Here is a 25,098-nt window from a genome sequence, read left to right as displayed (position 1 = left end):
TGTGGCTAATAACGGCTTTGATACCGAGACTTTTGGTTATTTTTATATGACACCAAAAACCTTCAACTTTGAGCAAATACATAATGAACCAAGCTGTTTGGCATTAGGGTGTATTTATTTATGTGGAAATGTTTGTTTTCATTTTGTTATTTAATAATTATTTAAATACGACCCCCAAAACCATCAAGCAAATACATAAGAACTTGACAAGCTGATCGACTGGGGTAATAATGATCGAAAATTCTACGAAAAGATGCAGCGATTAACAGAAGGTTTCAAAAGTAGATCATAATCTAGTAGAACACGCAAAGGTGATCTAGTGACTAATACCTAGATAATAATTATGAACTCTTCTCCTATCTGCTTAATGGCAGTGAAAGCATAACACTAAGAGATGGTGAACCCGATCCCCCAATCGATGAAGATGTAGCAGACGTTCTATTGCCCGATCAAGAAGCAGTTCGTATAGTAATTATTGGATCGCCGCTATCCAAACACCGCGGCTAAGGATTGTTAATGAGCATGCATCAGCTTCTTTGTAGAATTTGGTCGGACGAAAGTATTTCCGACGATTACAATTTAAGCCTGCTCTGCCCAATCCACAAAAACGGAGATATCACAATCTTCGCCAACTACCGTGGGATAAACTTCCTCATAATCGCATATAGGGTTCTATCGAGCGTATTGTGTGAAAGACTGAATACCATCGTCAACAAACTAATTGGACTTTATGAGTGTTTCTTTAGGCCTGGAAAATCAGCAACTGTTCACCATGCGCCATATCTTAGAAAAGACCTGTGAAAAGAGTATCGGCACGCACAACCTCTACGTCGATTTCAAAGCTGCTTTTAAGAGCACGAAAAGGATCTACCCTTATGGCGCGATGTCTGAATTTGGCATCCCCACAAAATTAATATGGCTGTGTAAAATGATGTTGAGCAATACTAAAAGTTTCGTCTAGATCGGGAAAGACTTCGCCGAGCCGTTCGATACCAAACAAGGTTTCAGACAATAATATGAACTGGATAGCAAAAAAGAGAAGGTACAATCTTCTATAAGAGTGTACAGCTGCATGTGCTACTTTGGACTGAGCAGGCAATTGAGATGTAAAGTCATCCCTCGATGAACAAAGGCCAAACCCTACAAGTCACTTATCATCCCCGTAGTTCTATATCATGCAGAGGCATAGACGATGAAAACATCTGAAGAGTCGGTGTCACGAGTTTTCGAGAGAAAGATTCTGCGGAAGATTGATGATCCTTTGCGCATTGATCCTTTGGCATTCGACGAGCAACAACAGCTACGTTCGCTAGGTCATGTTCTCCGAGTGGACGAAAACACTCCACTTCTGAGAGAACTTGGCACAGCACCTGTGAAAGGAAGAATTGGAAGAGAAAGACCTCCACTACGTAGAAAAGCCTGGAATTCAAACAGAAAAAAGGAAGATCACCTAGCGCGTCAATAAAGGAGATGAATGTACTTTCCATATCTTCAATACATTTTGTGAAATTCATGATATAAGCCCTTAAACGAACTGTAAAATTACAGCAGAGAATTAATACTGAGATTTTTGGTCGATGAAATTTGTTATATATTATATTCGAACAAAACAAAAAGCTAAAAAATCTTTGGATTGCGTTGAAGCAAATAAATATTGTTAAAGAAAAAGGTTTAAACCCCACCTTTAACTGACCGCTTTGGACTGCACCACGTTTGCCAAAAAAAAAAATATTTACTTATGTATGTACCTACATAAGCTTACAATGAAATATTAATTACATTGCTACAATTTTTTTCCCAAAACACGAATATACTTTACATGAGAATTTTTGTTTTTTTAATGTTGTTTTGTCTACGGAAATAACTGGGTCAATATTTAGCCTTTTCAATTTTCCAGCTTAGCACATTGATTATGCGGACTTATATTTCATCACGGCACATATACGGCACAATTACGTCAATATGTAGATAAGTATTTATTTGCGGCTTTCCCAACTACAAACACCACGCACTGGCATAATAAACAAAATGCTTAAACAATTGTGCTTTTTGGATATTTTTCGGCATTAAAATATTAGCAGCGCTGAAACGGCGAAAAAGCCATGATTAAATTTTTTCCGGAATATACGCACGTAAATATGTATGTGCATACAAACATTTGCGCAAAGAATAATGGCACGTGTTCATAAATTAATATAAATGTGTAGTTGGGCGTACACTGGAGTTCAAAATAAGGTGGTTGAATGTGTGCTGGGAAAAATGATTGCACTTAAAAAAACTTTATTTACAGGCCATAATTTGATAATAATTGTTTGGTTAAAATAGCCGGCTATACATATGTATGTATGTATATGTAAGTTTTCATAGTTCGCGTTTAACCTTGAACCTTGTGTTCGAATTTTAACCTTTGAAGTAGTATATTTCGTCAACTAAAATGCAAAAAAAAGAATCATCAAAAATATTGAAATTGATTTTCCTATTGTTTACTATTCACTACATCATGTTACATATATAAATGTTTATAAACTTCCGCTTGTCAGATATAACTAATATATAACTCATATTATAACCAATATATAACCATTTTATAACCAATATATAATTATTTTATAACTATTTTATAACCATTTTATAACCAAAACTCAAATTTTGTTTCAATATGAGTGGTTTCTATTATATCGTTTTTCCCTCGCCTGTCATTTTATGAAAAGTGATGTAACGTTATTTTGCTTTTTAGGTGCCGATTTGTACATATAAGCTAGCCTTTTCAAATACAGTTAAATAAATCTGTTGATCAAATAATATTTTTAAATGAATTGACAAGATATGATAGACATAGTAGTTTTATTTGCCAGACATTGATAAGTAACAAATCGATCACACAACTGACATAAATCAAGTGGACTGTCTTATAATGAAAGATATTTAAAATGACAAATGGTTTTACCTACAATTTCTGTGATGTATAATGCACAATCATTATCCTTTGTTTTGAACTCAGCTACAACCTTACTTAATGTTGACATTGATCGGCCAGTTTGTATAGCAGCTAGTTATATATCACAATGTATTTGATATAATCAATACCTTCGGAAATGCAACCTTTTGCTTTGGAATATAGCAGGTGTCATATTTTCTCAAGATATCTTGTCAAATAAAAAGTTTTCTGTGCAAGAATTGTGTTTGGATCAGTCAATTTGTATGACAGTTGCATCCTATAGTCGTCTAAAATCGGCGATTCTAATAAATAAGCAGCTTTTTAGAAAGAGAAGGAAGTGGAAAAAAGTTTTAGATCTATGTCGGAAAAACTGAGCGACTAGTTCGCGTGTATATAGACGGATGGGTTTGGATAAACTAATCTCATATATACATATACTTTACTGCGCCTAAACTGTATATAAATTAAGGATCATATATTTTCATCATACGCTTCCCATATACCCATATACTACTATGCATATGTATAGTACATATACTCATTTCTACTTTTTCAGCAAGAGAAACGTGTTTCAACAGTTTCAAATTTAGCACCGACTTTTCTCAACGAATTTATGGAAAAATTGGGTTAACTAATGCACACACATATGAGATTACATACATACGGATACAAATTATACGTATTTGTAATTATACCCATCATTTACTCAAAATAAAATCAATGAACTGACGCAAATTCGGGCGTCAGCTAGGCCAGCTGGAATAAAGAGCGCCGGCTGTGACGCTTTTTCAATTCTTTTGTATCTTGTCCTCACCCGTCAGCGATTTACTTTGAAGTTGATGATGATGATGCTGTCTTCGAGTGAAAATTAGACGCGTAACACTTTTTCGAAAATGTAAATTTCCATGTGTTTGTACTTGTAAATGGATATGTGTTTACTTTAATGTCTTGCTAGAGTAAAAGTTTAGTTCTTGGTTTGTTATTTCTTTATTATTTTTTGTTTTCAAATATTATATAAATTATACGCGTATCCATATTTGCTTGAGGTTTTACTAAGGTATCCATTTTCGCCTAACTATTTCGGGTGTGTCTACTTCTCGATGGGTTTAAACAGTTTCCTCCCTTTGTTAAGGTGTTCCATATTTTCACATATACTATATATTATATATGTATATAGGTATGTATACTCTGTAAGTTAGATATCTTGAGTGAGCCTTTAAATTAATAAAGCAGTTGGAAACAATAATACGATTTTTCGAAGTTCTGTTAGAAATTTTTATCAGCACAAAGTTTTTTCAGTGGATCGGTACGAGCTAGTTAAAAATAGTCAGACGGTTAAAAATGACCAGAAACGGTTTAATATACTTATAGATTCTAGGCAAAATATATATTCTTTGGCTTATTTTTAGAGATCATGGTGATTTTATATCATTTACAGAGCATGTAAGAATTTTTAAGGTTATGAATCTGTTCTGGAAACGACTAGAAACCCCTACTATCATCTCTTTACGAACGCAGCTCTTCTCTGGTTTTAAATTATGACTATAATACAATATATACATATATAATAACAAAGTCAAAGTTCAATATAAATATTTCTATTCTTTTCTATCATTTTTTGATTTTGCGTCTAAAAATAATTTTGTCGTTTTTTTTTTGTAAAAACAGCTGATATGATTATTATTTGTTGTTTCACATGTCTTATCTTTGAAATAAGTAAAAAAACAAATTTGATAACAATTTTCAAGTGTGGTACTTGAAGAAAACTATGGATAATAAATAACTGTGAATTGAAAGCAACTGGCATGGCATGAATACATGTTTGCCGTAAAAGGAGAATGTGTGACTCAGTAGCCTTATCAGAATATGAAAACCGCGCCCAACCTATACATATGTATATAAATGTTTATAAAATTGTTTAAAGAAGTACATGAAAAACTAATTTTAAGTTTAAATAATAAGTGTTCAATAAAAATAAAATCAATTTAATTCAACAACAGTATTGCATTTTTCGTTAGATTAAAAAAAAAAAAAACAAATAATTAGACTTACTTATTTTATATCAAATATTTAATTTGAAGAAAAAAAAAGCATAAAATATTCTGGATGCTAAAACAGTCTAAATAACAAATACAGGCTGACATTGAGGGAAAAGCTTCTAATATACTTTTTTTTCGAATTAGCTGACATATTGACGTAAGCGAAAGCGATGATAATGAAAAGTTTGAAGTAAATTTGTTTACTGTTGCTGCTGTTTTTATTTGTCGACACAAAAATAATACATAAACTGACCGCAATGCCAATGGAATGGTCGGGCAACCGACAATAACAGCTGCGGTGATTCGAGAAATTTTGCGTAATTTGAGATAGCAAAATTATAAATTTTAATACAGATGCACATGTACATATATAAACTGTTCATATACACAATACATATAATAAATTTATATAAAAATATATATAAATATATATTTGTGTGAATAGCAATTAGAAATATAAACAGTAAATGAAATAAAAAAGCTATTCAAATAACGTTCGCAAGCAAGCACTTTAGGAGAAACGCCGGCGGTTTATTTCTGCGAAGATAGCAAAACTTTTGCTCAAGGGATTAGACTACGGTTAGATTTCTACTCATAAAACGCAAATATTTTAGGGTTCTAAATAATTTTTTAAATTAATAGTGAAATTACATTTTCTAGTTCGTTTCGTTGTAGTGATGAACCATTTTATCATCAGTCAGGTTGAGCACGTAATACTTCAATCGCATTTTCTCAAAACTGATTTTTCCAAATCGACCAACGATGATACTCGATGACTATTGAACTCCACTTCAAATTTTTAACTGTTGTATCATTTATATACTCGTACATAATAAATTATGTACAATTTTGGTTCACAGGTATTTCTTATGAAACATTTTTCATTAGCAAAGTTACCCAATTGAAATCATTTTAAGGAACATGTAAAAATATGACTTTAAACTGGTATAATCTTATCTTATCTTTTATATATACAAATGGCTTGTTCGATTTGTTACTCTCCAAAGCTTAGTCAATAGAAGACAGCTATTTATTTTTATTTATTTTATCGTTTTTATACTCGTGAAATAGGTTGCTACAGAGTATAATATAATAGTTTTGTTGACCTGACGTTTGTATGTTTCACCTGAAACTAAACGAAATAGATTTATGTATATTTAAAAGATCAGGATGTCGAGACATATTGAAATCCGGGTGACTGCCTGTCTCGCCGTCCGTCCATGCAAGCTGTAACTTGTGTAAGAATAGAGATATCTTAATGAAACCCGGTATTTCTCGGCAAACAAAGGTCGAGTTCGTAGATGGGCGTAATCGGAGCACTGCCACGCGCACAATACGCCATTAACCGAAAATATAAAGTATAAGGTATCATAACTAAGCACTAAATTAAGATATAAAACTCTAACTGGGAACTGGCGATCGCGGTGGCAAGGGGCACTGTCTTTGAAAATCTGGCTCTGCCTTCTAATATGTTTAATGTACATATCTCGTAGACCACTAAAGCTTCCGTAGTCAAATTCACTTGAGACAATTCCTGAGATGGCATGAGAGGGCTTACAGGAATCGCGGTAAAAATTGGACGATGGACGTGACCCCGCCAACTTTTAGGTAGATTCAGAGACCTGTTATTTCAACCAAATTCTGTACATAAAATTGTTCTAACATTCACAGTACGACAGTGAACTTCTATAAGCTGAACTTCCACAACACGAAGTTCTCCATAACTCGAACTATTTAATTGGTAATAAAAGTCAAATTTCCTTCCATAACTCGAAGTCTCTCCAACTCTCTCCAACTCGAAGTTTGTTTGTGAATTATGGCGATTTGAGTTAAAGAAGTTCACCTGTGTTTATAAGTGCTTGGTTTCCGATCCTGTGGTTGAGGGTTTGCACCTTAAGATATTACCCTGGCTTTGATTCTTGCAAGTTAAAAGTGTAAAAAGTGTTCAGTTGCACTCGAACTTAGCCCTTTCTTACTTGTTACTAATTTTTTTGCATTAAACCCTTCATGCATGAGGAAAGAACAACAAATGAGTAGAAAAACAATATGAGTAATAACAGAACGAACTGCATTTAGTTAAAAACTGCACTAGGCTCTCTCTCTCTCTCGTCTGTTGACCGCATTGTTAAGACTTACAAATATAAGTTTAAACGTGTGTATTTTTGTATATAGGAGCACATAATGTATGTAAGGTTTCGGACGATTAATTTAACTTCATTCTCGAATTAGGAAAACAAAATACATATTTCCTTAACGCATAAAAAATCTTATTCCTCTTCGCTTAAAGTGGGTTTAAAGTTTCTTTGCCTGTTAGCAGATTAAAAATATAATTAAAGCAGCACATTTTAACGGGATCGTTGAGCAATGAGCTGGCAACTTGCTAACTATGTGTAAGCATATTCGCATGTGTTTAGATGTGGAGGCAAACACGTTCAATGTCATTAACTATTTTGCTGGAAATTTGCACCGCTTTCACCTGGCACCAACAGGCACGTCATCGCTTCGCCCCACGACACGCTCGTAGTTTTTGTATGTGGTTATTTCTGTGGTTTATGGAGGTGTGTGGAATAAACGCGAGAAGTGAATAAATTTTAGAACCAAATATTTATTGTATAATTGTTTTGGAAGTTGTTATCGCTTACGTAGATTTGCTTTGCTTATACTTTCGTCATTCTTTTCGTAAGTAAGGCCACAGCAAAGCGCGGGAGAACAATTGTTTTAGTGAACTTAAATTTTTGAAGCAATGTACATTTCTGTAAGTAAATATAATATTGGAATTCCATCTCTCCGCAATACTGCCTTAAAAAAATAACAGTTATTTAAGAGGTTAAAAGACGAACGGCTCTGTTCACCTTATGATTGAAAATTTATCATTTTCGATTCGCCACTTCTCTATTGGCTATGTTTCCGGCAGCAACATATTTCTTGAGCAGAATTCAGTGTGCGATAATATAGTATATTTTAGCATTTGAGTTATTACAGTTGTTTGTTTCATTCGTATGGAGAAGCAGCGAATTAAAGAGAAGTACTATAAATCTCAAACAGTCTTTCAGGAAAACCACTTGAAAGACTTAGGTACATAGGAGTTTTTGTATTACTAAGCGATGAAATTTAGCGATTATACACAGTTTATACCAGTTGTTTTCGACGATTGGTTACTATTTAAGGTTTGAAGAACTAAAGAGAGGTTTTATAAATCTACAGCGCATATTAGGAATTCAGTTTCAGATGTAAATTCAAGGAGTGATACTTCAATTTAAGAGTTCATGGATTGGTGTTTGTAATATGAGCAGAAACTAGAAAGCATCCGTTGTGAAATGTGAGTGGTATTTCGCTATACTCTAGGTTTTTGTATGAACTAAATTTAAGAATTTCTCAATTTTTTGAAAACAGTATTTTTTGGAGAAAGTACTGGAATACATCAATTGTGATATTTATGCACCTGGGAGCTATTTGTGTTTCTAATGGAACTGGTTTTATACCAGTTTTTATACCGGTTTATACCAGTTGTTTGATGAAATGAAAATAGCTACGAAAAATCAAAAGTGGTATAAAAATCTACTGCGTCTTTCAGGAATTCGGTTTCGATTACAAATTCAAAGAATAAGAACTCAGTTTCATAGTTTTGCTTTTGGAAACCGGAGAAGAACGTGTGTTTCAAAAAAATACGATTTATCCTTTATACCATTTTATACCAGTTGTTTGTTCGTTCTCTATTTTTGAAGAATTAATTACAACCGTAAAACTGCAGCGACTTTCATTCCACTCATTAGAATTCAAAGTATAAGTAAATAGTGAGTACTCAATTTAAGAGTTTCCAGAGGTGTTTTGGAAACCGGAAAAGATACTAGAATGAACCAGAAGAGAAATTTATGCGCGTGCAGTTGCTAAGAAATTCGAATTATTGGTTAGAATATACCAGTCGTTGACTCGCTATTCTCAAAGATTTAAAGAAAGAAACCAAAATTGCCCTTCACGACGTCTGTTTTGCATTGAAATTCCAATAGTAATATCTGCCTTTAACAAAAAATTGCAAAATTTGTTTATGAAACCGGAGAAGTTATTAAAACGAACCAGTTGAGAAATTCAAGCACACAGCCAGTACTTGTGTTACTAAGCAAACTAGTATAACTCTAATAAAAGTTGAACCCTCATTGATAAATTCTGAATCGATTTCACAGTGCATACACAAGTAAGCTTCTATTACACATACATATATGTATGTAAGTACGTAAAAAGATAGCAGACAGAAGCTTCCGTTAACGCCTTTTACGCTTTTTTGCGCTGCAGATGCCCATATATTAGCTTCACCACAGCAAAGCAGGCCATCGTATCTAGTTAAAATATATACAACACATAAATATATTATATAAATAGAATTATTAGTATTATGTACATACAATAACTCTGGTTGCTCTGCACTGCCGCTGACTTGTGTAGCCATTTTAATATAAACAAGCTATATTTGCACAAACAAATGCTTAAACGTATCTACACTTGTATCATGAATAAACTTTTTTTCGTTTCACTTATTTTCATTTATGGGCGTTGCGTCGAATGTCTTGCGCCATTTCTTTCCGATGAACACAATAAGTACATTGATCTTTTACTATTGTCTACTTTGGTATCTACACATCTATGTACATATTTATTTATCCATTGGTTTGTTTGTAGGTTGTGCACGTTGTTTGCTGACAAATATGCGCAAATTTCCTTTATAATGCAAATATGTAAATAAAGTGATAGGAATAGTCCCCATTCGGTATTATGCAGCGCTTCTTCCAATTGTCGAAACACTGCTGAAAATCAATTTTTGTAATAAGTAGCATTTAGCTCGATTTACATTTACGACCTGCTAAAACGACAGCCTTTTAAGATAGAAGGGCTGAAGCATCGTTACAGTTTGTTTTTGGCCAAGAATTCACGAACAAATTCTTTGATCCATTTCTTTAGACGAACGAAAATCGCTCATAAGAACACGTCTAACCTTAGCTACTGCTGAAAACTTTATCTTACTTTATTTAACACTTAGACGCTCCAAGCTCGTTAAATTTTAATTTTAAATTTTCGGTTATTTTTTAAGCACACTTAGTACATAGGTATGTGTATAGAGTCTGGTACATATATACAAATATATAATAGTCTAGTATAATATATAGTCCGATAAATAACACTAGATATTGAAATAATCCGAAATCTAGTTAATATGTGTGTTCGATTTACTATTTCTCTGATACTAGTCTGTTATAACAGCTGGTATTGTTCGTTTTGCTACTCTCTAATTCTTGACTTATCGAAAAGGGATAATAAATAAAAGGCGATTATCAATTTGAGGAAAAGCTTTGACTTCTGTCGGTAGTCTTAAATTATTTTGGAAGAAGCACTTTTTCTAAGACAAATTTTGTAGTGAAGTGCATTTGAGTTAGGGTCAACCTAATCAAAACCTATTTAAAATTGTATTTTGAATGAGCTTTTTCGATATTAAATAAGATATATGTAAGTGAAGCGAATTACTCAATATTACACTGCAATAATATCATGACCTGAATTAAAATCAGCGGAACTTGCCATTGATTGAAAAATTAGCATTTGAGATTATTTATACAAGTAGACAGAGGATGAGATTTATATATATATACATATATATTTTTATCGAAAATTTCATTCGATTTTAAATCAAAGCTAGATTATTTTAAAGCCAGGAGTTTTGCAACACACTACAACAAAGTCCAACGAGAGTATTTCTCCCATAACAACCATGAAATCATACAGAAGAATATATTCAAATCCTCACCTAAAATGCAAAATAACGTAACATAACTTATCATAATATTACAGGCGCAGGAAAAAAAATATAATAGAAGCCGCTTATATTGAAACAAAATTTATGTTTTGGTATATTTCAAAATGGTTATATATTAGTTACCATACACTCATATTGAAACAAAATTTAAAATTTCATTATAAATTGGTTAAATATTGGATATTACATCTGACAGCGATTTTTGATTTTTGTTTTATGATACGTTGTTTTTCATTTTAGGTGATGAAATATTTATTTAAAATTCACTTAAGAAATTTAAATGTTTCAATTAAAAGAAAAATTGCACACAATACATATGTACATGTCTACATACATATTTTCCAACAATCTAGAAATAGTTATATGACTCCCTTGACTGCTTGATTATATGTCCATATGTATACATACATATATCCCTAAACAAATATAGATATTGTGAATAGACGAAGTTAATATTTATTCGAGTGCGCGTAACAAAACACAGCTGTTCTCCGGCCAACTTAATTACTTTCCAATAAACATTTATGTATTTATTTATTTGCGGCGATCTGGCACGTATTCGTGGAATTGAACTGGCTAACAATATTGGTATGCGATGGATATACGAGTGGGAAAATATGGCTGTGGAAATTATTGCATTTTCAATGAATATTATGCAAAATCTAACTAACGAGCATTTGACAGTTACGGAAACAAAGCAAGAAAAATAAAGTTGTTACCAATGTTAGTGAAAAGCTTAAATAATATAAATAACATCAAAAAAATCCCAATATATCACTTCAAATCATGGTATAAAGTTCTCTTATTCTCATTTACTTTAAATAATTTTTTGATGCTTTTGTTTGGCATAAAATAAAATGGTGGGCCACTTAAAAAGATATAGGGATATAGTAGAATCGTAGGAGTGAAAATAAAAAATATAATGAAAACTTTCGTTCATGTATCGATACCATTGCATTGTAACAATCTACTGCATATAAACCAGACCAGTTGAATGTTCGATTAACACATTTCTAAACTCGGCAAATCAAAGTTATTGACTTGTAATACATACAGCAAGATTAAATTAATGAATAAGTAACTTTTAATATCGGAAACAATACTGAAATATTCTACACGGTTAGGGTATCTAAAATCAGGGTTTGCAGTATGGCTACCATAAACAATTTAGGTACGTGGGAGCTTTTGCATTACCAAGCGAAGCGATTTATCGATTGTACACAGTTTATACTAGTTGCTTTCTTTCATTTGATACTCTCTGAGCTTTGAAGAATTAAAAAGATGCATTATAAACCTACAGCGCATTTTAGGAATCAGTTTCACTTGTAAGTTCAAAGAGATCTCAATTTAAGAGTTTCCTGATTGGTGTTTATAATTGTAATATATACAGAAACTAAAAAGCAACCGTTGTGAAACCGTTTAAGCGTGTAGGTGGTATTTATATTACAAAGCAATCCAATTCGGTTTTAACAGTTTATACTAGTTGTTTGTTCGTCTTGTTTCTCTCTACGTTTTGAATAATGAAAAAGAGCTATTCAGTAATATCTTTCAGGAATGCAGTTTTGGTAGCTAATTAAAATAATAAGAATTTCATTTAAAAGCCTCAAAAAATTTTGTTTTAGAAACCGGAAAAGATACTAGAATAAAAAAAAATATTGATCACCTAGGAGGTACGTGTGTTTTGAAGGAAATCGATTTATCGATTATACCAGTCTTTATTCCAGTTTTAATACCAGCTGATACCACTTTATAGCAGTTGCTCGATGAAATAAATAGAGCTATGACAAATTAACAGTATCTTTTACGAAGTGTGTTTTGGCTGCTAAACTGTAGGCGCCGTCAAAATAGCTTTATTAAACAGCAAATGTGATGGAAAGTTAAAACAAATCTTACAATCGGCTTATTAGACTGCTAATTAGACAGTAGTTAGCGAAAACAATTCTTAAATAAACAAATTTGCCGATCACTTGTTTACTTTGGAAGTAGCCGCTGGGTATTTGTAATTACTAACAGTAAGAATTACTCATAGAAAAGTTGATAAAATTAATATGAAATTAAGGAATATAAAACTTTATGAGGTTGTAACCACCCGCTAGCAATTTAGTCTGGCGCTAACAGCTATTTATACTATATTATTTTCATGCTAATTTTTTCTGTAGATAATTGATATTGTTTATGCTAGTTTGTCATTTTGCGGAAATCGTTTGCGTTTGAAAGTGCGATAGTATACTTATTTTACAAACAAGAATTTGAAAATTAGCTCTTCACTTTATACATTGCTTTAAATAATTGGAGTTTCTAGAGAATGTAGATGTCGCCCGTGGACATACTTTTAAAAAAGTGATGCTGAAGATTGTATATTGATAAAAAAAATGTTCTCATACACTCAAACACATATTTAATAAAACATTCTTTATTAAAGAAAGAAGCAAATTCCATTTTGTTAAATTATAAATCTTAGGCTTTTTATTATTTAAGTAATTTTTTTATTTACATGAATTGTGCAAATATTGTTTACAGATTGATTGAGTCGCCGCCAATCACGCTCACTGAGCATTCAGTGACTCACTCAGCTGCCTGTCGGCCAGCGAGTGTAAGCCTCAGATGAGCATCAGGTAAGTGGTTTTATTTGATATGTAACATAAATAAAAAAAATTGCAACAATTTGTGACATACAATGAACATTTAATTTATTACAATACATTAAACGTACAAATAAGCGCTTGTACAAGGGTATGTGTGTGTATGTGTGCGCACATTGCCGCAGACATAAAGGTATGTAATCGCTATTTATACACGCGGTTGCCGCCAAGATTTCATTGTGTCCGAATATTTATAACACATTTACCGATATGTCTGGCAAATTTACATAAAGATAAATTTTTAAAAATATGTCTACAATATACACATGCTGGTGATAGATATGTAAATTTGTATTTTTTATCAACATCTCAGCAACATCATTTTTGAATGCAATCAACTCACGACGACGACAAGTCATACAAAGCGCAATTTTCGCGAAATTCAGTTGTAAACCAGACCCAGCTATACGTACATAAATAAACAAATATCTTTGTTTGTATATATGCATTTAACAAAAATCAAATTAACTGGGCGTGTGTGTGTTAGGCATTTATATATTTTATTTATTTATAATGTGTATTTACTTGCCAATTCAAGGGATGTACGAAAGTGTATTTTTATAACATTTGCGAGGCACATGCACATGCACATACAACTATATGTAAGTGCGTGTGGGTGTGCACTTGCAAAAGTACAGCGACAAAATAAGAAGTAAATAAAGCATTTAATGCGATAACGAATTGCCAGGAAGCAGTCGCTCCGCAATCAAATTTTATGAATTCCTTCTTTATTGAATTAATTGTACATTTTTATTTGCAGCATATCCATATATACATATGTATATATTAATGTATATTGTGTATATCGTTACCTAAAATTCAAAACAACGTACCTTAAAAAAGAAATCGAAAATTGCTGTCAAATATAATAACCAATATATAACCATTTATAAACTTAACTCAATTTTGTTTCAGGATGATAACCAAAATATGTATAACCATCCAACCAAACTGAAATTTTGTTTCAATATGAGTGCATGATACGATACGACGGATTGGGTAGCAGCTCTCATCAAAGTACTTCGATTGTATTCTGAACCTTTTCTTCTGGTCCTCTCTGGTCGATTTTCGAACAAGACAAGCTTCTAATGGATCACTAGTAATTCGTAGCAGTTAGCAGTTTCACCAGGTTCTAGAAGTTCATAGTATACCCTTTTGATTCAACCAAACACGGAGCAGTACCTTTTTATCAAATCGATCTGTTTTGCAGTCGGTGTTGATGATAGTCCCGGGTTAACCCATGATTTTTTCCGTTTAGTTCTTAAAATAAACCCATTTTTCATCGGCTTGGAGTCTTAAAACATACTCACGATTTCACACCTCTAGACTAGAACGCCCGTTAATAACTGCAACTGATCATTAAACTAACAATTTGGCTTTCATCGCTTTTACATTATATCAGTCCAAGTGATTTATACAAGTTGTTTGTTCGATTTGTAGCCAAATTTGGAATAGATTTTATCATATTTTGATAGTCATTGCGTCTGTGACAGTTGTTTAAGCGATTCACCACTATTAAAAGTTTAGAGAATCAAGAGCAAGTGTAAGAAAATTCTTCGAAAATGTTGCCTAGATTTTGGGTAATAGTTATACAAAATATAATTGCATTAAAACTCAGAACAAATTCATAGAATGCAAACCCAATTTATCGTGAGAGTACTGTAAAAAAAAATCAAAAGAAAATGCTCAATCTAACTTAAATGAAATAAATTGCAATAAGTATTTAGTGTCACTACCAAGTATTATATTATCATATTTAATAGGAATTCCAACTGATTACATTACTTACATCACTTATCATTGGCGAAAATTTATGCAGAATAATCGTGTTAGACTGAAAATACTGAGCAATAAATCAAAGTACACAGAGTTGATGTAAAATACTCGGAATAATGTGGCAAGAAGACACTGTCAGAGCTCAAATTCCAATAATATGGTTCATGAATCATTTTCGGTATTATGTGAGCGCTCTTCTCACTTATTGATATTAATTTCAAATATTGAGAAATTTCAAAGAATTGTTGAGTATTTTTTTACTTAAAATGTTTTTGAACTGTTTGAGTATAACATTTTTTTCTTAAATAAAATTTATATATATAATATATAACATACATATATATATCTGTACATAGATAATACAAATTTATTGTTTTTAAATAATAAATAAAAATTACATGACAGAAAGAGAGAGTTTAGTTAGTAGTTTACAATGGAGTTAAGATTTTTTTCCACAGTTTCGCAATTTCTTCTCCCATTTTCAGATTCCGTGAAACTTCAAAAATAGTGATAGCTATAAATGCTATTTAACTCCAATAGTTAATTTAAGTTAACTTAAGTTTAGTTTAACTTAAGGGGATATATCCATATGTGGAGTCCAAAAGGTCGATATTTTTGTAGCCATTATTGAGAAAAGCTTCGATTTTTTAATTGAATTTAATGCCATTATGCACTCCACTTTTTTGCATATAAAATACTTTTTTGGGGAACGCGTTAGCTAAAATTTCGACTAGTTCATCATTGGCCGTATTCAGCTATTGAAAATATTTTTAGTTTTTGGATTTGCTCAAATTTTAAGCAGCAACATCTTCCCCACTGCCAGAGACATGTTTTTTTTAAAGTCTTCTTGGAGATCGGCTACGAGAACAAGGGTATCCAAAGCTTTTTAAAACGAAACACCGATTATTAAAGTAGTGTAATTTCTGCAAAGGTTTAGTTATTTTTATTAATTTTATAAATGTTCTAAGAATTCCGTTTTTCAAATTTTAGGACGAACTGTGATGTTAAAACGGCCAAATATTGCTTATATTTTCATGAAGTCTTATAATTTGCATGTTATGTTTGTTAACATTTTTTTTTAATAATCGTTTTGTTTTTTGAATAATTTTATGAGATGTATGTATGCATGTATAATAATTTAATTGTTAATCGAAGGCAGAGGAAAGTGTAAAGAGTTCGATTAGGTAAGGTTATACTGCAGTATTTGTCATGTAGGACGTCAACGCGTATGCGAATTTTAAGTGCGGTCCATCTAACTAACTAATACTAACTAATAGTCCATTAGTTGTTAATAAAATTACTTAAGGAGTTGCTATCAAGAAACTATTGACATATGTATATAATACGAAAAAACAATATTTATAAAGCATGCAGACGACTATATTTCGATCAATTTCTATACAGCAAGAATAAAATATTTTAAATACACTTCACATATACATACGCAGCTAATATTATTTGTATATATGTAGTCTCTATATATTTGTATTAATACAATGAATTTGGATTCAACTTTTTATATATTATAGGTATATGGTATGTAGGCATGAAAGTATACATATTTATTATACTGAATCACCGACGTGTCAATCATTTTAATTGCAATTACATACAAAGCTAGAGTGAACTTATTAGTATATACTGGTATTAGGGTGAGTCGAAAGATTTTTTTTATATTTATTTTTATACACATATTAGGATGGGAATTAAGATTTTTACCTTCTTCATTTAGATAACGAGAAAAATTCGTTAATGAAATTGAATTTTTTTTCACCCACCCTAATGCATATATGTGTTGATATTTTATTGTGTGCATTCAACATTGCGAGATAAATTTATAATGCAAGAAAGATATTTTCATTCATGCAACGGTTAATAAATAAATATTTAGCAATGAATAGAGAATTGAAAGAGCCAATAGACATTTAGTGAAAAATTCGAGTGCATGAATATGTAAGGCGGCAGTGAACTGCAAATATTTAGGCAAACAATTACACATACCTGCAAGTATATATATTATGCATATATATATATATATATATAGATAAATGCATATGTTTATTTAGTGTATAAAAGCGCAAGTTAATCTCTTTTCTGCTAGAATAATTTGTATGCAAATGTGACATTTTAGCAAATCAAAAAGTTTTCGCTTGCCTTCATTCACGCACTGATTGCGGAAAGTAATTTACTTTACAATATAATGCCAACATGTTTTTAGGCATTAATTTGCAATTCCTAGTTTATTAAGAAATTTAAAATTTATTTATAAAATTTATACATTTTGAGTGCCTTAAAGGTGATTTTGATGCATTATAATTTGCATTTGCCGCAGCTACGACGACATTTCCTGTTATTATTTACATTTTTGTTTTTGTTGAAATGTTTTGATTTAAGTATTTGTATTGTAATGTTAAAGTAATGCTGCAAGAAAAATTGAATTATTGTTCGTAATTTCATAGTTTTGTACGTGCTTCTGAAATTATTACACTTAATTCAAGCATGAAATTTTGAAAATATTCTCAAAACTTCAGTTAGTTACTTAGTCAATGATAAAAAAGCGTAAAATGTTGAAAATAATATTTAATTTCATATCTTAAATTTTTTAAATATATTGTTTAAATCAAATGTTTCAATACTATTCGAAGTTTTTCGTAAATAATCCGACAGGGCATGACGTTAGACATTAGTTAAAGCTGTATAAGTAAAACAAATTAGTATTGAACACTTCCTAAAAAATATCAAATTATGATACTTGTCCATTTTTTTTTATTTCTGGACAAATATGGATTCTGGACAAATATGGATTGAATTTAAAAGTAATGTGCCAATTTTTCCACTAACTCACCACAATTTCCGTAAAAATATTTCTATTGTATTTTGGTAACTTACCTAAAAGAAAAGAGAAAATATATATAATTAGCGAGATTATAGTATAAATAAATATTTAAATATGAATAAGTGTTATATAATTTTAGAAACAATTAACTCCAGGTTAAGATGGAATACTATAACTGAGTTTTTTAAACTTTTGTAAATTTTAACATTTAAGGGAAGGTAAATTATTCCAAGATGTCTGAAAATTTTCAAAAGATCGAATAATTTTCATTTTGGAATCCATAGATCAATTAAGACAACTTCCTTTAATAATTTATAACTAACATATCATCTGTATGACCGAATCAGTATGATATTTGGTAGAAGATTTATTTTATCTAATCTTTTACATATATATAAGGGGTGGAAAGTTTTCATATTATTTTTTTGCACTATTGTTTGGTATTTCATCATGGAAAGACTTTGCTGGAACAACGTTTACAAATTGTTGAATTTTGTTACGAAATTACACGTTGTGTGAATAATTTGTTTCGGCCTACTGAGCGAACTATTCGCAACCCCATCACCTATCTTGAGACCCAGCATTCATTATTGGTTAATATTTGACCTCATACACAACGTCTAGCCCAAGGTAAAGAAAATGAGACTGAGAGTGTACACGAAGACCGTGGGTTCGGCGCCGTTCACAGCAACGTGCGCTGACGTATCCAACGGCTTGGTGCATTTTACGCGTAGATCTTAAATTGAAAGCGTACTTGTGCATGAACTGAATTTGCTCGACCTATTGTCTCTTAAAAAGTTCCAAGAAAATCCGACGACCCAAACTTTGTCCAGTGATGAGTCCCATTTCTGCCTTAAAGGGTATGTAAACAAGCAAAATTGCCTCCTTTGATGTGAAGAGCAACCTGAAGAGATTCAAGAGCTGACATTTCGTCCAGAAAAAACAGCTGTTTGGTGTGGTTTGTGGGCCGCTGGAATTATCTATCCATATCAATCTATGGATTTATTGAGGAAACATTTCGGTGAGCAGATAATTTCATATTTTTGGTCGGTCGATTGGCCACCAAGATCGCGTGATATCACACTGTTAGACTTTTTCCTCGGGGGATATGTCAATTCTAAAGTCTAAAGTCTATGCGCATAATTTCCGTACGATTCAGGCCTTGGAGCAAAAGATCACGCGTGTCATTCATCAGTTACCAGTCGAAATGCTCGAAAGAGTCATCGACAATTGGACTCAATGGATGGATCAGCTGAGACGTGGCCGTGGCCAACATTTGAAAGAGCTAATCTTCGGGAAATATATGTCAAAGAATGTTCTGTCGAATGATAACAAACATAAAATTTGAAGCTTTTGTGTTTTGTCTTTCAAAATGTAGGGCACTTCAAACGAGAACACTTTTTATATCAAATAAATAATCATATGTACATATATATCAAAATTGTTATATATTTTTTTATTACTGCATACATTTTAGTTCTGAAAAGTTAAGTTAACTACATTATTCCTTATTACTTATGCTTAAATATTTTGAATTTATTTTTCAATTATTATCAGCATTTATACCCAACATATACCAAATTAGGGGAATAACCTGATTCTTATATTACAATATAATTAAATACACATTTACATGTAAAGAAAATGCATAATTAAACGATATTGAGCAATAACGATTTGATAGCGTGAGTCGAGTGGTTTCATTTCAGGATTTCTAGAAACCAATGGACTTTTATCATCTATTATTACCCAGCTTAGGCTAGCACTCTCTAGATAAGATATCAAACATGTTAACCAGTTTTATACTTGCGTTTGTATATAAGTACATATATATATATACATAAGTACAAGTATATGTATAAATATTAGTTGATATGTATTTGCAATCAAGATTTTCTATTGAATTTTGCAATCGTTATGGCATTTTATACTAGTACTAGCTGTCGACGCAAGCTAAATGGCTGCCATGTCAATTAAGAAGCAATTGGAAAAACTGCACGCAAGCAAAAATAATTACAGATCGATAATTTAGACAATAACTCGCAGGTATGTATATACATATGTCTATGATAGCATATCTCTATGTATATAGATATATGAGTGTTTGATACGTCTGCGATAATTTCTGCAGTATTTTACAATTAGAAACAGCAATTCTCTAAAACCTAAGTGCCTTTCGCATGAGCAATTTAAAATGTGTGATATGAAAGAATGTAGTTAGATTATCTGCATTTTTAATTAGCAAGTTGTAATTGTCGAAGTTATAGTAATCGACATACTGTACATATTATATGTACAAATATCATAAGCATGCAGACGTAAAAACATTTAGCTTCTGCTTTAGGGGAAAAATAGTATGCTCATGCCTTATTTTGGCATCTTAGTCGATTTCTGAGATACATATGCATACATATGTATTACAACCCAGTGAATGCGATGAGAAAAATCCATGACTAGAGCTCGAATTGCTTCCGCATTCTCCAGCTCTGGCCCAGCTACTATGTCCTGTTCTTAAATCTGAAAAAAATGTTTGCTGGGAAGAAATTTTCGTGGAATGGAAAGGTGATTGCCGAAACTGAGGCATATTTTGAAGCAAAGAACAAATCGTAATACAACAAGTCAACAAGTAAGGAAGGGCTAAAAGTGGTAATCGAGATTTCAGGCGTGGTTGCGAATCGATTTCACCCATATTTGGTACATGTCATCAGGGTGTTAAGAAAGAAGAAGAATTATGTACTGAATTTCATTGAAATCGGTCGAGTACTTCCTGAGATATGGTTTTTGGTCCACGCCCATTTTTAATTTAAAAAAAGCCTGGATGCAGCTCCTTCTGACATTTCTTCCGTAAAATTTAGTGTTTCTGACGTTTTTTGTTAGTCGGTTAACGCACTTTTAGTAATTTTCAACATAATCTTTGTATGGGAGGTGGGCGTGGTTATCGTCCGACTTCTTCCATTTTTGAACTGTATATGGAAATGCCTAAAAGAAACGACTCTATACAGTTTAGTTGACATAGCTATAGTAGTTTTCGAGATATGTAYAAAAAAGTTAGTAGGSGKSGSGRSSMCRCSCWMYTTTTCMAAAAAAATTACGTCCAAATATGCCCCTCYCTAATGCGATCCTTTGTGCCAAATTTCATTTTAATATCTTTATTTATGGCTTAGTTATGACACTTTATAGGTTTTCGGTTTCCGCCATTTTGTGGGCGTGGCAGTGGGCCGATTTTGCACATCTTCGAACTTAACCTTCTTATGGAGCCAAGAAATACGTATACCAAGTTTCATCATGATATCTCAATTTTTACTCAAGCTACAGCTTGCACGGACGGACGGACAGACGGACAGACGGACGGACGGACAGACAGACATCCGGATTTCAACTCTACTCGTCACCCTGATCACTTTGSTATATATAACCCTATATCTGACTCTTTTAGTTTTAGGACTTACAAACAACCGTTATGTGAACAAAACCATAATACTCTCTTTAGCAACTTTGTTGCGAGAGTATAAAAATGCTATAGAAGACTTGGAGGGTTGCTATGACTAGTTTATCACCTAATTTAGAACTGTGTTGAATGAAGAAAAAACGAGTTTTGCCATAAAATTCTACCATAATCGAATTTTGACTTGGCTGTTTTGCATTCAAATTCCTTAATATACGATAAAACGGGTTATGTATGTGTGTGTATTACTAATATAGGCATACCTATATACATATTTTTAAGTATTACAGCCATACAATATATGTATATGTCTACATGGAGACTTATATATTGTATGGCTGTGAATTAATTTTCGCAATCTTTTTCAAGTTCACCATAAACCCAATCACATTCCTCGCGTGGTCTTTAGAAATTCCGTCTGAGTACTGAACGTTTGTTGTCCATCACATTTCGTGAGATATTGGAAATTTCAGTGCACACGATCGCTGCCGTGACATTCATGTGGCGGTAAATCTAATATACTTATGTGCAGGGGAATTTCCCACGTGTTAGCAGAGCAGCGAAAGTGACAGCATTGACTAACTACACACACATTTGCTTGTATGTGTGGGTGTGTATGCTTAAATAGCAGTTACGATGTTCTGTAAAGATACCAACGCTTCGTGGCAGTGCATACAATGAACCGCCTTCCTGTTGCCGGCACAAAGTGACTGACATATCAATATATGTGTGCGTGTGTGCATATGTATGTGTGAATGTATGCATGAAAGATCTTATGTGTGCGTGCTTTGTGGTCGCTGGCAGCAATCCCACGCAGCACATTAGTGTGTCGGCTTTGCAAATGAAAATGCTGCTTACACATACAAACATATGTAATTCAAACTGTCGTTGCCACATGTGTGTGTGTACTTGCGTGAGTTTGCAAGTGCGGATATCCAGTCGCTGTGACTAATCGCACGTTTAAACTAACAACAAAGCGCCGACGCTGCATTTATGTTGGCAGTTGGAAGATTTTCAATTCAGACGACGACGACGGGAGAATAGTATACAAATACATATGCATGCATGCGAGTGAATGCTTGTTTTGGGTGTTGCCACCAGAGAAAAATTTTTTTTTGTTAAATTTTCAGCAAAAATCGCATGCAATAAATTTTTTTTTCCCATGAGTTTTCACAAAATGTAAATTTTTGAATTATTACGGTATTTCGTTGAAATACATTTTGTGAAATGCAAAAAATAATTCCAATTTGAATATTATGGCGCGGATTCAACGCTTTGGTTACCGCAAAAAGATTTAAGTTTTTGGATTTAGTTGAATACCTATTCAAAGCTAATTTAAATATTTCATTAAAAATTAACTGAAAAATATTTAAAAAAATTTTGAATGTACAATCTCTCAAATAAAAACAACTTACGTCAATTATTTATAAAAAAAAAAAATAATTAATAAAAATATAAAAGACGTACTAAAATTTCAACAAAAAAAAAAAAATAAATAAAATATATAATATTTTTATATAATAATAAAAAATATAAAATATTTTGGTTAACTCTAAATAAACTAAAAAAAGATACATAATGAAAAATGTATAAAATTTCGTAAAAGTAATAAATCACTCACAAAAAGAATAAAAAATTAACGGTATTATTATATTTCCAAAACAAGTACCAAATAATCACCAAATAATTCTAGCCAACTGGCAACACCGCTTGTAATTCCATTACATGCCTACACACACACAAACGAACTTTCGCAAGCGCTGATAAACACATTGATGATTCAGCCCACTGTGCCGCAGCAAGTTTTGAAAACAAAAACCCCAACAGATATTGAATACTATAGCGCAGCAACACGACAAAGGCGAGTGTTGATGACGCGCTCACTTTCATTGAGATTGTCCGGTTGGCATTAAATTGTCACAATATCAAAGAAGTCACATGTACACACACACTCAAACACATATATATTGAGCAAAAAATTAATTAAGCAGTGACTGTAAAACAGTAAGAGTAAAATTACCATCACAACAATAACCATATCAACAACAATGCCAACAACAAAGGGATGCCGAGAAAAATGAGTTCATCCTACTTTAACCCTGAAATGCTGAACGGCAGAGTTTATAGAACTACGCCAGTATAATTGGTGCTATGGGAAAAATTACGACTTTTATTTGATTTTCACTTGGGCCAGCTGTTAGGGTTTAAAGTTTAAATTGTATGTCATCTCTCGTTGAGATTTTGTGACATAAATTAATTAATAAGCAAAAATTTATAATGGAAAAAATCCATTTAATCAATTTATTTGATGACTGTATGACATAAATACATATAAATATACAAATTTTATAATAACAGCGGAAATTTATACTTCAGTTATGACAAAACAGAAACAGAAACGCAATTGATATAGGTTTACGAGAGTTATTGTAAACAGGAGACGATTTTTAAGAGAAGGCTCTCTTAGAATTTCATCCACATGTTATGTAGTTAGAGAATCTTCAAAAGACATCGTTGAGGTTGCTGGATACGGCATTTTTGAGAAAAAGACCTTACATTTCATTTGTTCATTTCATTGTTTATTTTGGTTTCGGTAATCAACAAGTGTAAGATGAGAAGGATAATGCTGACTGCATTTGAGCCAAGTTTAGAGGCTGCCCTTATTATTATAAAATTATATCGCCTTTGCTCGGTGTGTCAGAGCCTAGTTTGTATCGCGGCTGAAGTTGTTGTTGGGGAGGGATAGACTATGTTTTTGCATCATTTGCTTATTTTAGATATTTGCCAATTTGCCTTCCCATTATCTTCTTTATTCCATCTAGGCACTATAGGAAATTACATATATATTGCATTTCGCTGTGAAACAAATTTTTTGAGAAAAAGAAAAAAATTGCTTGATCTCTAGGCGAAAAATCATTCTTAAGTACTTTTTTAGACTATGAACGCACAAAGTCTTAGGCGACATACTGTTATGTTCAAAATTATTAAAATATCAAAAAAAATTAATTATTTAATTATTTTGGATGGCTTGAAAATGGAGTTCACCAAGTAAGCTGACACTTCAAAGATGTAAAAAATATATATTGGACTATTATTTATGAATATTTGGGTATGCGAAAGCCCTATGCAAAGTATGAGCTTTGTGGGATCAGAATCGACTATTTCACCTAGTCCCAAATTTAAAAAAAATCGTCAAAAAACTATACAGATTTCAGCTAGTTTTTCTTCTACTTAGACCTCAAGAGAAAGAAATTAAGGCCAATGAAGAGGTAATGGCTGAGAAAATAAGCGAAAAATATGTTATTTGTTATGTTTTGTTGTGGTGCTGTGTAGTTTATCAAATATGAAGTACCTATTAATGTCGAATTCAACGATATAAGTGAGGTAAAAATGTGGAACTCTGCTTCCCTATTTCTCAAACCTAATCAAACTATAAACATAGGTTTTCGATGATCTGAAGCAGTCACAAAGTTGTTACTGTTTATAGAGGCAAAGATTTTAAGACTTGTACAAGAAATAATGGCGTCAGAGAAGTTACAAAACACCTTCCAGTACTGACCATTTATATGACCTTTAATGTTACCGATGCGATCATCGAATTTCTTCTTTTAATCACTAG

The 25,098-nt window shown here is 32.2% G+C and overlaps 1 protein-coding gene and 1 long non-coding RNA gene across 9 annotated transcripts in view; both read right to left on the bottom strand.

Annotated features, from left to right (window-relative positions):
• Nucleotides 1-25,098, bottom strand: part of LOC108976791 (protein alan shepard) — a 536,538-nt gene that overhangs the window by 34,694 nt on the left and 476,746 nt on the right. The window lies entirely within an intron of this gene.
• LOC108976793 overlaps nt 15,630-25,098 on the bottom strand; it is a 28,791-nt gene continuing 19,322 nt past the window's right edge. Inside the window, exon 3 of the long non-coding RNA XR_001993985.1 lies at nt 15,630-16,080. This is a non-coding gene — a long non-coding RNA (uncharacterized LOC108976793). The remainder of the gene's footprint in view (nt 16,081-25,098) is intronic.

This window comes from Bactrocera latifrons, unplaced genomic scaffold (assembly GCF_001853355.1).
Source record: "Bactrocera latifrons isolate USDA-ARS-PBARC rearing strain unplaced genomic scaffold, ASM185335v1 scaffold_8, whole genome shotgun sequence".
Taxonomy (NCBI): Eukaryota; Metazoa; Arthropoda; class Insecta; order Diptera; family Tephritidae; genus Bactrocera; species Bactrocera latifrons.
This window is presented reverse-complemented; position numbering and strand designations above follow the sequence as displayed.